Genomic DNA, 16,212 nt, shown 5'->3' with positions numbered 1-16,212 from the left:
ATATACTATGGACTGCCAGGGGAACAAATAGCTTCATCCTGGAGAGGGTAAAACCAGGCTGCTCTTTGGGGGCAAGTATTCTGAAGCATCATCTGACATAATCTGGACATGTTGTAAGGAGGAACCAGTCCTTGGAGAGGGACGTCATGCTTGAAAGAGTGGGGAGACAGCACAAGAGAGGAAGACCCTTGATGAGATGGATTGATTCAGTTCCTGGGGTAATGTGTGTCAGAGACAATAAGACTGGCACAGAATAGAGTAGGTTTCAGGGCTATAGTACATAGGTTGCTATGTGTCACAAGTGATTTGACAACATTTAACAACAACAATAAATGTTACTAGTTTTTTATTGAACAGTTGTTGTTGAGTCAATTCTAACTCATGTGTGTTGATTATGTCCCACAGAGTTTTCAATGACTGTCAATGAAGCACTGGATAACTAGACCTTTCTTCTAAAGTGCCTTGGTGGACTCAAAGTTCCTAAGATTTTGGTTAGCACATAAATTACTTATCCCACGGGTTTCTGACCCATATTATTATGATAAATTAAGACTCTGAGAATTTAATGGAATTTCTGACATCCTGTTAACTTGTGAAATTCTTACATTGTTTTTGAACCCTTTAATGATTTATTTCAAAAATCACAATATTTTCATTATATCTACAGTTTCTGGAGAATATGGGATAGGGGTATTCTCCACTATTGAGCACTATAGTTTTGGCCTATAAATGGACAGAATAATTTATTGTTTCTTAGTTTAATAACACTGTTATTAACTAATAAGACTAAAATGCTGGCATGTCTCGGGTCCAGGCTCCAGGTGCCTTGAACAGCACAGATAGCCTCGCCTAAGGAGTACTCTGCGTGATATTACTAAAATTATTTCAAACTTTGGCAAATGTAATGGGAATGAGAAGAGCCGATATTGGAATGTGTTTGGCTGATAAACTCTTGGAATGGATTGTGCTAACCAGCATTTATAGTCCAAGTGCAGTTATCTGTTCAATAACCAGTTGAGGAAAGACGGTCACCGTTTTGGCAGCCTCTTAAAATTCATTTTAGACTCCTGGAGAAGTGTTCCCAGGAAGTTGGAAACACCTTAGTTATGATGTGAAAAGAAAAAGCTGCACAACAAACCACCTTTCTGCACTGCCCAAATCAAGTGTCTGTCAGCATCCAGGGCTGAAGGAAAAACCGAAAGCTGTTGAAGGTTCTCATAGGAGTGTGATGGAAGAGCGAGCTGTGGATGGTTTTAGCTGCTGCTCCAAATGCTGCATAGCCCACCCTTTATCCCTTAGTAGTCAATAACACATGGGGCAGGAATTGAGTTTATTTTGATAACTTTCTTTGACTCAGGACAGCAAAGGCTTCTGTAATTTGCATGGATTGCTCGGCAGCTGTCTGTGGCAGGGTCCTGAGGAATGTACCCCCTGCCCCCGGGTGTGATAACAGGAGGCTGGGACATGGTGACACTGCAGCTGTTCCCTCCCTTTGGATTTTGGACACTAGGTCAAAACCCAGCTTTCTATTTAGGAGAAACAGTTGATGGACAGCAATGCAGAAAAAAAAACATTATTCCAGCACTCTAACTCCCCCTCCTTTGGAGAACTTCTCTTCCTCTGCAGAGACGGTCTCCTCTTCTGAATTCCAATAGTGCAGATTGCGTACAATACAATGTGCTATATTGCTGTGATTTCTCGTTTCTTGTCTTTCTCTTCTCAGTATAATTACAGGTAATGGGGAGGCTTTCCCACGATTCTTAATGTTCATACTATAAAACAGGTCATAGTATATATAATTTTATTGATTGGTTACATATCAGCTCCATTTCTTTCATAAATTACTGCTAACAATTGAGATATATTTTAAATTCTGTATACAACATCAGTGGTACACTTTTAGCAAACAAATTTCTTTGAGAACACATTTGCCGATGGACACTGAGAATGGCTGGTTGCACAACTTGAAAAATGTATTATGTCCCTGAATTTTACATGGAAAAATTGTTGCAATGGCATTTGATTTGCTATATAATTAAAACAACTTGGAAGCAAGAGTGGCATCCACTTCCGAAATAGCTTGCCTCAGGAAACCCCATGAACTTGGAGAAACACTGAAAGTTATACAAGTATTCAGGACTTTCATTCATATGATCGCTATGAGTCGTCTATGACTAGATGGCACTTAACAACAACCACCACCACAACAAATGTAAGATATTTTAAAGATATAGTTTATCACACTTAAGTGTACACTTTACGTCCAAAAGTGCTATCTCATTGATTTCCTTACTCAACTCTAACACAAGAATGCAATGTATATCATATTATACTTATGAGTGAGGAAGGAACCCTGGAGGTCTAGCGGCAAGAAGTAGTGCTGCAATTTCGGAGGCATGCAATTTGAGGCCACCAGCTGATCTTTGAGAGACGGATGGCCAATCTCCTTCCATCTGATTAACTGCCTCTTAAAACCTGCAGGAGGGTCAGCTATGGGTTGGTTCAACTGGAGAGTACACAACAAGAAGTGAGGGTCCTGAAATCAAGTTATCAGGGGCTTGGGGAGCCTGCTGATAAGAACTTGAACTGCCAACCCAAAAGGCAGGCTGTTTGAATCCACCAGCTACTTTACAGAAGAAAAGATAAGAAACCTTCCCTTGAATAATCTTAAACCTCTGAAAACTTGACAGAGGGTCAGCTATGAATTGATTCCACTTGACAGCACATAAAAACAACAACAAAATGAAGTTTACTTGTAAACAGCAAATTGTTTAAAAATTTTATCCCTTCATAAATTTTACAAATGAATAACAAAACCAAGAAAGAATACATGTTTGTGGTTAAAAAGAAAGACTCTGAAGCAATAAACAAGATTTTATTATAAAATGAAAGTCCCTCATCATACATTTCCCCCATATGGTAGGCAGACTTATAACATCTGTGACCTTCACCCTCTAAAGTTACTTCTGTGAAATTGTTACCTCATATAACACTTCTTGTAGATATAATTAAGGTTACCAGTCAGCTGACTTGAAAACATGAAGAATGTCCTTCATTATGCTGGTGGGCCAACATAGTCACAAGAGTCTTTAAAAGTAGAACTTTCTCCCAGTTTTGGGCGTAAGATATATCTGGAGAGATTTGAAGAGTGAGACTAATCTGACTTTGTCAGCTTGAAGATGGAAAGTGTCAGGTGTAAGGACAGCAGAGAGATTCCTGGAAGTGAAGACTTGACTCTGATTGGTCAATAACAAAGAAACAGGCCTTAGTACTGCAACAGGAAGGAACTGAAGCCAGACAAACGGAAGGAGCTTGGAGTGGATCCATCTCAGAATATTTCAAAATACAACATAGACTCAACACCACATTGACTTTTACCACGTGAGCTTCTAAGTGTGGGAACCAGATGAACCACGCAGTAAAGACTTCTACATGAATGAAAATCTAACCCAAACCAAATCCCTGTCATTGAGTAGGTTTCAACTCAGCACATGTCTATCACATTTCTGAATCCTTAAAGGTGGAGACTGCTTATCTTTCTCCTGTCGAGTTGCTGGTGGATTTGAACTGCCAGCACCAGAGCTGCAGATCAGTTTGTTTTCTGTTTTGAAAGCTAGAGAGATGCATCCGTTTCCAAGCACATTTAACTTGTCTGATTTCAGCCCTTTCCAATTGCAGTACTGAGAAATATTGGCTAACAAGAGTGCCAATCAGAGTCCGGTCTAAACAAATGTAAGGAAAAAAAAGTTTGTTATCAGAAAAGATCAATCCTCATAGAAGGAGACCTTGCTTGGGAAATTGAGAAAGACCATAAATGGAAATGGCTCAACACAATGCTTGCAACAATGGACTCGAGTCAGTTTTTCATTTTGTTCGACATGGGATCATTTAGTTGGAGCCTACTAAATAGCACGTATCAACAGCAACAAATTTGATGTAATTTGCTGCCTTAGCACATGCAAATGAAAAGAATCTATATCTGCACCCAGAGAGTTACTATTCAATGTGATTTTTCAGATGTTTTAATAAATTGGAACATTTCTGATTGAGCGTCTTGATCATGTCATATCATGTCAGTTGCATGTCAAGTTTACTCTAATTCCCAGTCCAACTCATGGCAGTCCTATGTGTCTCAAGGTAGAACTGTGTGCTCCATTATTGGTATTGGTGTTCTGTACCATAGAGCTGGAACCAACTAATAGCTGATCCTACAGCCAGTTTTCAGAGTCTGTATTCACACAGGGAAGAGATTTACCACCTTCTCCTGCAGAGTGACTGGTAGATTCAAACTGCTTGCCTTTGGGATTGCAGCACAGATTCTTACCACTAGGCCACCAGAGCTCCCAAAAGATATTATGTTGTCAACATTCTTGGTACCAGCAGCTGGGAAATCAGAAGACAAACTGCTTTTGGAAAGTCTGCTGTCAGGGACCTCTCCAGAGTACTGAAGAGCAATGGTGTCAGTCTGGAGATTAAGGTGTGCCTGATCCAATCCATAGCATTCTCAATTACTTGCTATGTGTCAGAAAGCTGGATAATGATCAGGGATGATAGAAAGAGAATTGATGCCTTCGAACTGTGGAGCTGGACAAGGGTATTGAATATACCATGGAGTGCTAAAAGAACAAACAGGTTCATCCTGGAGAGGGTGAAACCAGGCTGCTGTTTAGAGGCAAGAATTCTGAAGCTCTGTCTCACATACTTTGGGCATGTTGCAAAGAGCGACCAGTCCTTGGAGAGGGACGTCATGCTTGGAAGGGTGGAGGGACAGCATAGGAGAGGAAGACCCTCAATGAGACAGATTAATTGAGTAACTGGGGTTATGAAGGTAGGAGTGTTGGGGACAATATAGTTGACACAGACAGGATAGAGCAGATTTCAGGGCTATTATACAAAGTGTCACTATGAGTCTTAAACAATTGATGACACATAACAACATATAATCATAGGGAGAATAAGTATTATTTTACCTTTATTCTGGTGGTTTTCTGGTTTCCTTGGTAAGAGAAGCTGTAATTGAGGCCATGAACTTTCACCAGCAACAAGAGGATTTTCATGGAACTCTATAAATGGCTCGAGTGGAAGATTTCTCAAAAAATATTTGAGCACATGACTAAACTGAAGTTTTTTTATAACTATGGGAGGGAAAATAGGGTGAATTTATTGTATTCTTGCTGTTTGTTGCCATTTATTTGATTATAATTTATGGCAGATGCCATGTGAATAAAGTGAAACTAAAAGCATATCTCTAGGCCTATCTTTTTTTTTTAATTTTCATTGTATTATTTTTATGTGTACTGTCAAATCAGATCTGACTGGTACAGGAGGAGATTGCCCCCTCCTTCTCCAGCAGAGCATCTGGTGGATTTGAACCACACACCTCTGGCATTGCAGTGCAGCGTCTTGCCAGTAGGCCACCAGAGCTCCATTAGGCTTATCTTTTAGTACTTTCCTGGGTAGGTTTGAACTGCCAACTTTTCAGTTTGTAGTCGAATGCTTAACCCTTTGGGACACTCAGCAACTCTTAGAATTCCCAAAAGTTATCCTTACATTTTTTTAAATGTATGTATGTATGTATGTATGTATTTATTTATTTATTTTTGTCTTCCCCTTGATTGCAACATAAGGTGCAAGATTTTGTGTTAAATTTCGGTAGCATTTCTTTAGCCTTTAATCAGAAGTTACTGTTGTTCTGCCTGTTTATCTATCTTGTGTTTCTAGAGAGTTTGTAACAATACTTGAGCACCACAGTGACTGATGGGCTGGACTAACGACTATTTTTGTTGTTATTATCTTCCATCGAGTCAACTAAGTGATCCCATGAAAGATAGTTCTGAGCCCTGCCTCATCCTGAGCCAATGTCACTGTCTCTGACATAACTGAACCCATTGCCACAGTCATTGTTTCAATTCAGCTCATCTAGAATCTTTCTCTGCTATGCTGACCTTCTACCCTTCCAAGCATGATGTCATTTTTCAAGGACTAGTGCCTCCTAGAAACAGGCCTAAAGTAGGTAAGATGGACTTTCAAAATTCTTGCCTTTAAGGAATAACCTGTTTCTTCCCTCTCCAAAACAGTTATGTTTGTTTTCTTGGCAGTCCATGGCATGTTACATACTCTTCTCCAGCATCACAACTCAAAGGCATCAATTCTTCTGTCATCCTTAGTCAATGTTCCGCTTTCAGATGCCTACCAAGTCATTGAGAAGGGACTCTATTTGGTCAAATATGGTGGCAACAGAAGTTTAGCTTATGGAAAGGGGGGAATCTGGTTAGGAGACTCAACAATTGTTTGAGAAAGTTTCCCTTTTCCCTCATAATTTTTGTTTTGCTCTGGTGGTGTTGTCCCTAGTAAGTTGTAAGTTCATGCTTCTCTAGTGATTTAAATTTATAAATGCCTCTTCAGGATGAAGATGGGAAATCTCTTGTTGTGCTTTATAGCTTCAGAACCTTAATGAACAGTAGCTTTGAGTTAAAATCAACTTGACTGCAGTGGTTGCATTAAGTTCCATAGACTACCAAATAACAAAGAGGTAAGTTTTGGAGAAAATGCAGTCAGAGTGCTCCTTAGTGGCAAAGATGATAAAGCTTTCTCTTTTATACTTTGGGAATGTTGTTAGGAGAGATTATTCCTTTCAGAGGGCTATCATGCTAAAAAATGTGGATGATGAAAGAGAGAAAGACCCTCAACCATAGGCATCAACATGACTCCTGCAGTGAACTCAAGTATGTCAGAAATGATGAAGATGTCACAAGGATAGGACACGGTTTCAGATCTCTTGTTCATAGGGCCACTATGAGTCATACTCAACTCGATGGCACCTAACAACAATAACATCCAACCTTCCTTTTGTCCTTTCTTCTTTCCCACCTACCTATCATCATCTATGTTGTTACTATGTTTTCATTGAACTGACTAAACTTGTGAGGACCCTTGGAAAACAGAGTACAACACTGCTTGGTCCCGTGCCATCTTCAAGATAATTTCTACACCCTGGTCCATTGCTGCATAGGGCTTTCAGAGGCCTGATATTTCAGAAATGGATGGTCAGTCCTTGTTCTTTATTTGTTTTAATCTTGGAGCTTCACTAAAATCTGTCCATCAAGGATGACCCCTTGGGCATTTCAAACACCAGTGGCATAGCTTTCAACAGCACAGTAACATAAAAGTACAACAAACTGACAGACAAGTGCTGCATTAGTTAGAACACTTATAAACAAGCAAGAATATAGACATCTAAGGTACAAAGTAATTGGCAATATTTATAGATCAACTTTCTAATATAACAAACTGATTGATAAGTCTCACAATTTAGAAGGCTCCCTGTCCGAGTCCCAGGTACCAACTCTAAGTGATGGCTTTCTCTCTCTAATGGTTCTGGAGGAAGGTCTTTTTCTCTGACCTTCTGCTCCAGGACTATATTCCTACATCTGTTTTGTACTGGAATAGGACCACCTGAAGTGCATGAGGACAATGACTAAGAATGTCAGAAGAAGAGCTGTTGCTTTTGAACTGTGGTGTTGGAAAAGAGGGCTAAGGATCCCTTGAACTGACGAACAAATTACTATGTCTTGTAGAAGGTGCAGCCAGAATACTCCTTGGAGGCAAAGATGATGAAGGTTCAGCCCACATACTTTGGATATGTTGCCAGAAGAGGTTATTCCTCAGGGAGGGACATCATCCTTGAGAAGGTGGAGGTGCAGTGAAAAAGGAGGATTCTTGACCAGGTGTGTTGATGTGAAGACTGCATGCAGCATTGGGCTTGAGTGCATCAGGGACTGTGAGGATTACACAGGATATGACACTGCTCAGATTGGTTGTCTAAAATGGTCACTATGAGGTGTAGTTGAATCAACAGCAACCAACTACAACAGTCCACTATTTAGGTCTCTGCCTATTTTGAGTGCCTTTCAACCTACGGTATTCGTCTTCCAGCAATAAGAAAACAACATTGTTGTGATCCAGAGGGGGGGTTTGCTGACTAGGTTTTGAAAATAGCTAGTTGTGAGTTGTTAGTTTTTTGTATCACATGAGCTCATTTATTTGCCACACATAGAGGATTTTATTTCTGACTGAATTTGGATTTGGAGGTAGAAACTCTCAGAGAGGACAGCCTCCATCTCTTGGCGATCTGCTTCTGGTGTTTTTCTTTGGCTCCTTCATTCTCTTGGCCTAAAGCTTAGCCTGCTCTGCAGTATCTTCTTTATTTTTCTTAGTGCGCTGTTTCTTCAGCAAAATGCACAGACACTGCAGGACACGTGGAATAACAGGACGCTGAATCTTGGGGATTCTGATACTGAGTTTCTTCTCTTTGTTCAGTGGCTTTCTCAGTCAACATAGTGATGGACATCATCTTCCTTAAAGAGACAAGAGTTTGCAAATTCTGCTGGCTCTTTTTGGCCCCAGGCAATGAGGCACAGTAAGATCAATCAGTCGTAGGATATCTTTCTCTCCTTTCTTCACCATAACCAAGTTGAGAACCCTTAGATTGGCACTCACAATGCAACCCTGGACAGATTTGTGCTTTCTCTCTCCAGTTCTCCATGGTCTGTAACAGAAGTGCCCCTTACTCAGCAGCAGGTGAACTCAACCATGGTCCAGGACATCTGCTTCATGGGAAAACCTTGCTTATCGTTCCCACCACTGACTCAGAACACATACCTCCCACTCATCACCAAGAGAGCCAGTAGCAACTTCTGTGGCCATTCATTTCTCATAAAATGCACACAGTTTTCCGTCATCATCCACTTCAATGAGTTTTTGGCAGCCTGTGGCTGGGAAGATGTTCAGCTCCCTGGTGAAGCAGCCTCTTGCCCCAGTGGTGCCATGAAAAAGAGCTAGGTCTTTGTTCTTAACTTTAGTCTAGCAGCAATGCTGAAACCTGTTCACCCTGGGGGTCCCTGCTGGTATTTGAATTACCAGTGGTCATGCTTCCAATGCTCGAGTCACACAATATCAAAAACTGACTTATGAGTGTGTCTGTGCATGTGTATCATTCCACCTACCTATTTAGCTGGTTAGAAAAGGAAAGGAGAAGAGAGTTTTAAAAGGCTACTACAATGGAAATACTGTAGAAAGTGATAATGGCCTACTGGTAAGAAACCACCGCTGAAATCGTTAAGGTACACAGTTTGAATCCACCAGCTACTCTGTAGTAGAAGGGTGGGCAATCTCCTCCTATGGGATTAGGTGCCTCTGAAAACTCACTAGAGGGTCAGCTATAAGTCAGTTTTGATTCAATGACACAAAATAATGACAAAAAACCATACTAAACAATGAATAAAGATGATTGAAGAATAATTGATGAGTTTGAATTGTGAAAAAGAGTACTGAATATCCCATGGACTGTCAAAAGGACAAACAAAATGTCTTGGACAAAGTGTATTCAGGGTACTTCTTGAAGGCAAGGATGGTGAAAGTTCATCTTACATACTTTGGGAATGTTGTCAGAGCTGCCAGTCTTTGGTAAAAGACATCATGCTGGGACAAACAGAAAATCAGTGAAAGAAAGGCCTTCAATGAGACAGACAGACATAGTGAGTGCAGTGATGGGCTTAAAAATGTGACCATAGTTTCAGGACAGCTCAAGATTTCTATCTGTTGTTCTTAGCATTGCTATGAGTCAGAGTTGACTAGAGAGTACCCAACAACAACAGAGAGCTAGGCCACTTGAGTGAACTGGTGAGATGTATTATTTGTATGAGACTTGAGGAGCCTTTTGACAGAGATATAAGTGGAGGGAGGAAGAATCTAAGAGATGTAAACTAAGAGAGGAAGAACCCAAGAATTACCTAATTAAAAAAAAGACATCATCACCAGTGAAGAATGATCATTCTGAGAAGAGAGGAAATATCTTGACATTGAAACAAAGACCTTCTGGATTGATAGCAAAGGCTTCATTTCCTTGGTGACCCTGGCTAGGGGAGTGATGCAACAGCAATCTGAGGAGAATGGTATGACACTAGAGTGGCCACAACCCTCTGGGAACTCTGAAATGCTGGGGAAAGAAGACTTTTGGGAGTTGGGAATGTCTTTTTAGTGCTCAAGGCACGAAATAGTGAAGTTCGAAATATCAATTTGACTTAGATACTCTACATAAGTGAGACCTGGGAAGACTGTGTTACATGTCAGAGTAGCCAACTTTCAATATGGCCCCCTGTGGTTATCATGCATTTTTGAGGTTTCCTCTTATATTAGATAAAGCTGACCAGTAAAAGCAATATATGTGATGAATGGATGATATGCGATTTCTAAGGGCAGGTCATAAAAATAGCCATGTTGTGAGGATGCTTAAGCAGTTTTATGGAGAGACCCAAGTGACGAGGAATTAAGACCTATCATCAGTTACATGAATGAGTCATCATGCATCATGGAAGTGGGTCCCACCGCTCTAATCAAAGTTTCAGAAGATTGTAGTCCTACCTGACATCCCAATTTCAACCTCATGAGAGATCCTGGGACTGAACTATCCCACTCAGCTGCTTTGTTTTATTGACTCAGAAATTGTGAGATAATAGATGTTTCTTTTAAATGATTATTATGCAGCAGTATAACAAGCACACACCTACAGTCCGGTCTCCCCTGAAAAATCTGTATGCATTGATGTTAGTTTTAACTCATAGGCTTTCCAAGGCTGTAAACCTTTATAGATCCCAACTGCTGCATGTTTTTCCTATGAAACAGTTAATGGGTTTGAATCACTGAACTTCTGATTAGCACCTGAGTCTCTAATCGCTGTGCCACCACATAGATATTCTCACTTTCTCACTTCCTATATCTCTCAACATTGAAAGTATAGATGAGTAAGTACTATTTCTTAATATCAGTCATTTAGGACAATATCTACATTTGATTAATGCTTTTTATAACTTACATCCTAATCACAGAATCTAATACATTTTTTTTAAAATTTTTAAAGTAAAAGTATGAGTTTCTTTGGACAGCTCTAAAAATGTCCTTAAAATAGTAAATAAACAAGCATGACATATTTCATCACAGCCAACTATTGCCACCAGAAATAGCTTATCGGTAATATATGTAGCTGTTTCTCATTATTCACAGATCCTTTATTTACATATATACATTTGCTTATTTGCTAAGTTTTTGTAATCCAAAAATCAATACTTGAGATGATTTCTTCTTCATTTGTAGGCTCAATGCAAACACTTCTACCAGAGATCAGATAAGACTGGCTGTTATTCACCAAGTCAATGTGCACAGAGACATAGAACCCAGCTTCAGTAGAACAACAAGAATTGATGATAGGGATCCATAGACGTGGTGGGGAACTAGGGAAGGTAGGAAGGTGAACAAGGAAAAACAAGGCTGCGATTTCCTTTTATTCATATATCTCACTTATTTCTGTTGTTGTTATCGTTAGGTGCCATCGAGTCACCTACTACTTTATGAACCTATGAACAATAGATGTGAACGTTGCTTTGCCCTGTGCCATCCTCGACATGATATCAAATGTATAGCTACAGTCACTGTGGTAATCCATCTATTTGAGAGTCTACTTCTCTTCTCTGATCCTCTACCTTTCCCAGCTTGATGTTCTTTCCCAAGAATTGGGTCCTACTAATAATGTGCCTAAAGTATATGAGACCAAGTCTTCACTACTTTTCCCTCTAGGGAGCACTCTGTTTTCCAATGTTTTATAACGTTACTTACAACTTCTTAGTCATAGGTTTATAACCAAATAATACAAATAAATACGTAAAGCTGAACCTGATTACTAATGAAGTCTTTTTGGGCTTAAGCACATCAGTGTTTGTGAGGATAGTTTAGGATTCTGACTGTTATACGTAGGGTTGCAATGAGACAGGGCCATCTGATAGCACCTAAAACCAAGAAAATTCATATGAAGCCTCAATATTAATATACAGTTTTTATTGTGATTCATAGACATGCACATGCATAGAGCAAGAGAATATTTAAGCCTAGAGAAAAGTTTGAATCATTTAATGTACTTAGCTAGCTTGTTATTTGCTAATTCAGCATCCATGAGGATTTTATAGAACATAATTATTATGAATAATGAGACTCTACAGAATCTCTTTCCACAGATATTGAGGAAAAAAATATTTTGTTTGTGGCCATAACCTACATGTGCAACATAACGGTGATGAAATGTTTTGAACGTTTGCTATAAAGCCTTAGTTAACTAATACATGTCTGTTGATCTATGCATTTATCTACTTGTTGCATTCTCATTACTTTGACAATTGTTGTTTGGGTGCCATCAAGTTGAGCATGACTCATAGTGATCCTCTGAATAACAGACCATAACCCTGTTAACCTATCCTGTGCATCATCTCTGACCACACTTGAGTCTGTTGCCATAGCCACGGTGTCAGTGTATCTTGTTAGAAGTCTTCCTTTCTTTCACTGACTCTACCTTTCCAAGCATGATGGTCCCTTTTCCTAGCAACATGCCCATAGTATGTGAGATGAAGCTTCCTCATCCCTGCCCCCAAAGAGGACCCTGGCTGCACTTTTCCCTAACATATCTGTTTGTAGCTTTCTGAAATTGACATTTAACATGGTATGTTTGTAATTATAGATGAATTACAATATATCAGAAATGAAAAGACTTATCATTTGTTCCATACTCAGTTTGTTGCTATAGTCACTAAATGATTTTTCAAATAATTGTGTGTGTGATAATCTTGCATTGCCATCATTCTATTGGTAAGATATTTGAAGTCTGAATAGTTCTGGTTCTTTCCAAAGACTTATAATTGAAAGATAAAGTATTATTAAAGCCTAGATTTTTAAGAAGTTTTTGAAAAGCAAATATTTTACAAGTATTTATTTCTTATCACTGGTAATCTTGAAATATCTTTCTTTTTTTCCTTATTTTCTTTGAATTATTAGGCATATATTTAAGAAAATACAGTGCTAGACCTATTAAATGGGGGGTTTTCCTTCTAATGTATAACATATTGACAGTTTTAAAGAAGAAAAATGCTATGCTAGCTTTGTTAAATCTTGGAGTTCTTTGAGGAAAGTTTTTATACTGAGAAAATGAGATGGAAGAAATGAATGCATCTAGTTTCCACCAACGTGGTCTGATATATAGAAAGTGTCATTAATAGACCCTAGTTCATCATCATCATCATTATCATCACCATAATGATAATGATGATGATGATGATGGGATAATAGCAATAATTATGATAGATATAATAGAAAGAATCTAAATCTAATGAGTATTTACCCATGTATTCAGACATGTCTGGAATGTCTGCAATGGGAGGCAACGTCTATTAACATGAGAGACCATTGTGCCCCTAGGGAAAGAATATACTTAGATGGAAGGCAAACGGAGTGTTAAAATTGGTCCAAAAATAGCGGGCTAAATGAGAAAAGTAAGATGATCCTGGGATATGAGTGTCAAGCTATGGTGCGTACAGTTCAGGAAGTAACTAAGCCCAAAGACTTGTGTATCTGTGTTTTCTGATGTAACTTAGATGTGTCAAGAGTCATTGACATTAGTGCTGGTAACTACTCCCGGAAGAGAGTGAGACCTAGTATTCTGCTTTCTACAAAGATCATTGTTAGTTGCTGTTCAATTAGTTCTGACTTATAGTGCACCAGCGAAAAACAGATGGAAACACTGCCTGGTTTTACAATATCTGGACTATTATTACTATGTTTGAGATCATTGTTGTAAAGACTGTCAATCCATCTCATTCAGGGTCTTCTTTTTTGCTGACCAACTGATTTATGAAACATAATACCTTCTCCAGGGTCTTGTCTTCCCTGATGATATGTCCAAAGTTATTGAAGTCTACCCAATCCTTACAATTTATTCCAGTTCTTCCAAGACATTTTTTTTAATTCTTTTGACAGGCTTAGTATACTAAAGTGAGCCTGATGCAGGCCATGTTGTTGTTGGGTGCCATCGAGCTGAGTTTGTGCCATGAGTTTGTAACTCATAGTGACCCTATGTATAATAGCTCTGAACCATGCCCTATCCTGAGCCAGTCCCACTGACTCTGACACACATCTCATCCAGGGTTTCCCTCTCCAGCACTGTCCCTGCACCCTCCCAAGCATGATGTTCTTGTCCAAGGACTGGTCCCTCCTGGCACCATGTCTAAAATATGTGAGATGGAGCAGCAAGATCCTTGCCTCCATGGAACAATTTTGTTTTACCTTCTCCAAGACAGACTTGTTTATTCTCTTGGCAGTTTATCATATGTCCAATACTCTTTTCCAGCACTACAACTCAAAGGCATCAATTCTTCTGTCATCTTTAGTCATTGTCCAGCTTTCTGATGGATAGCAAGTAATTGTGAAGATAATGGCCTGGATCAGGTGCACCTTAAGTATCTAGACTGACATCATTGCTCTTTAGCACTTTGGAAATGTTCCTGACAGCAGATTTCCCCAATGTAATCCGTCTTTTGTCTTCCTAACTGCTGTTGCCAAGAGTGGTGATTGTGGGGTCCAGCAATCTGAAATTATTAATAACCTCATTCTCTTGATACCTCCATCTGTTGATACTATCAATTGGTCTACCAATGAGAATCTTTGTCTTCTTGATGTTGAGTTTCAATTCATATTGAAGACTAGTTGACCTTCTGCAGCAAATGCTTCAGGTCCTCTTCACCTTCAGTAAGCAAGGTTGTGTCATCTATGCAATGCAGGTTGTTAATGAATCTTTCTCCAATCCTGATGCCACATCCCTCCTCATATAGTCCAGGATCCCAAGTAACCTGTTCTGCAAACAGATTGAATAGGTATGGAAGCATGATACATCCTTGACATGTTTCTTTCCTGATTTTGAACCATACAGTGTTTCCTTGCTCTCTGAGGATCCAGGCCATGGTCCTCACAATTACTTGCTAAGCATCAGAGCGATGGACAATGACTAAAGATATAAAAGAATTGATGTCTTTGAGTTGTAGTGGAGGAGAAGGGTATTGAACATACCATGGAATGCTAAGAGAGCATACAGGTCTGTTTTGGAGAAGGTAAACAAAGTTGTTCCTTGGAGGCAAGGATTTGAATACCCTGTCTCACATATTTTGGACGTGTTGCCTGGAGGGACTAGTTCTTGGAGAAGGACGTCATGCTTGAAAGTGTGGAGAAACAGTGCAGGAGAATAAGATTCTGGATGAGACAGATTGACACAGTAACTGAGACAATGGTGGAAGGTGTTTCAGAGTCAGTGGGACTGGCTCAGGATAGGACAGAGTTTAAAGCCGATGTGCATAGGGTCGCTATGAGTTGCAAGTGACTCGAGGGCACATAATAGCAACATTATATTTAATATTCTTTGTCATTATTATAACTCAAAGTCATAGATTCTTATTACATTGTCTTTATTATCTAACTTTTGGGGGTTTTAGTTTTTACTAGTTTATTTACAAAATTTGAATACATTGTTTTCAAGAACAAATTCTTTGAATTTCCCTCACCGCCCCCCCACCCCATCCATCAATTGTATAATCCCATGATTAATCCCCCTGCCCCTTGCAAATCCTCATCCATCTGCTTCCAACCTCTCCTACCCCTCTTGGATCCTTAAACGCAGTCTACAATAATAGTTTTATACAATATTTATCCTGTGGGACTGAGTTAGTTCGCTCAGCATAATGCTTTCCTGTCCCTCCAAGTTAGGTAATAATTTACAAAATCATTGCTCCTGTATGCTGCATAGAATTCCACTGTGTGAATGTACCATAATTTCTCAATATATTTCTTTCTAGTTGGACATTTGAGCTGTTTAGATATTCTTACTATGGTGAATAATGCTGCTATGGACATTGGTGTACAAATCTCCATTTGTGGCTCATTTCTCATTTCCTCAGAGTATATTACGAGTAGTGAAATAGCTGGGTCATATGGAATTTCTATGTTCAGCTTTTTGAGGAAGCACCAAACTACCTTCCAGAATGGTCGTACCATTTTACAATTCCACCAACAATGTATAAGAGTTTCTTTCTCTCCATGTCCTCTCCAACATCTGTTATTTGATGCGCTGTTAAACTTTGCCACTGTTCCTGGAGTGAGATGGTTCCTCACTGGGGTTTTGATTTGCATATCTCTTTTTTTTCCTTATTGTATTAGTTTTAATGAACATTTACAGAGATTTTGGGTTTTCATTCATTCATTGTTGCACTGTTTTCTCCACCCTCATCCCCAGTTCGTTCTTCTTCCTCCCCCCCCAATGTCTGTTTTAATTGTCCAATTGCCACAGTG

The 16,212-nt window shown here is 39.4% G+C and overlaps 1 pseudogene; it reads right to left on the bottom strand.

The window, feature by feature from the left end:
• Positions 1 to 8,062: 8,062 nt before the first annotated feature.
• Positions 8,063 to 16,212, bottom strand: part of LOC102851605 — a 17,237-nt pseudogene continuing 9,087 nt past the window's right edge.

Source organism: Elephantulus edwardii, unplaced genomic scaffold (assembly GCF_000299155.1).
Source record: "Elephantulus edwardii isolate Elephantulus edwardi_28Jun2011 unplaced genomic scaffold, EleEdw1.0 scaffold00010, whole genome shotgun sequence".
Taxonomy (NCBI): domain Eukaryota; kingdom Metazoa; phylum Chordata; class Mammalia; order Macroscelidea; family Macroscelididae; genus Elephantulus; species Elephantulus edwardii.
The sequence above is the reverse complement of the archived record's forward strand: the minus strand, read 5'-3'. Positions and strand labels throughout refer to the sequence as shown.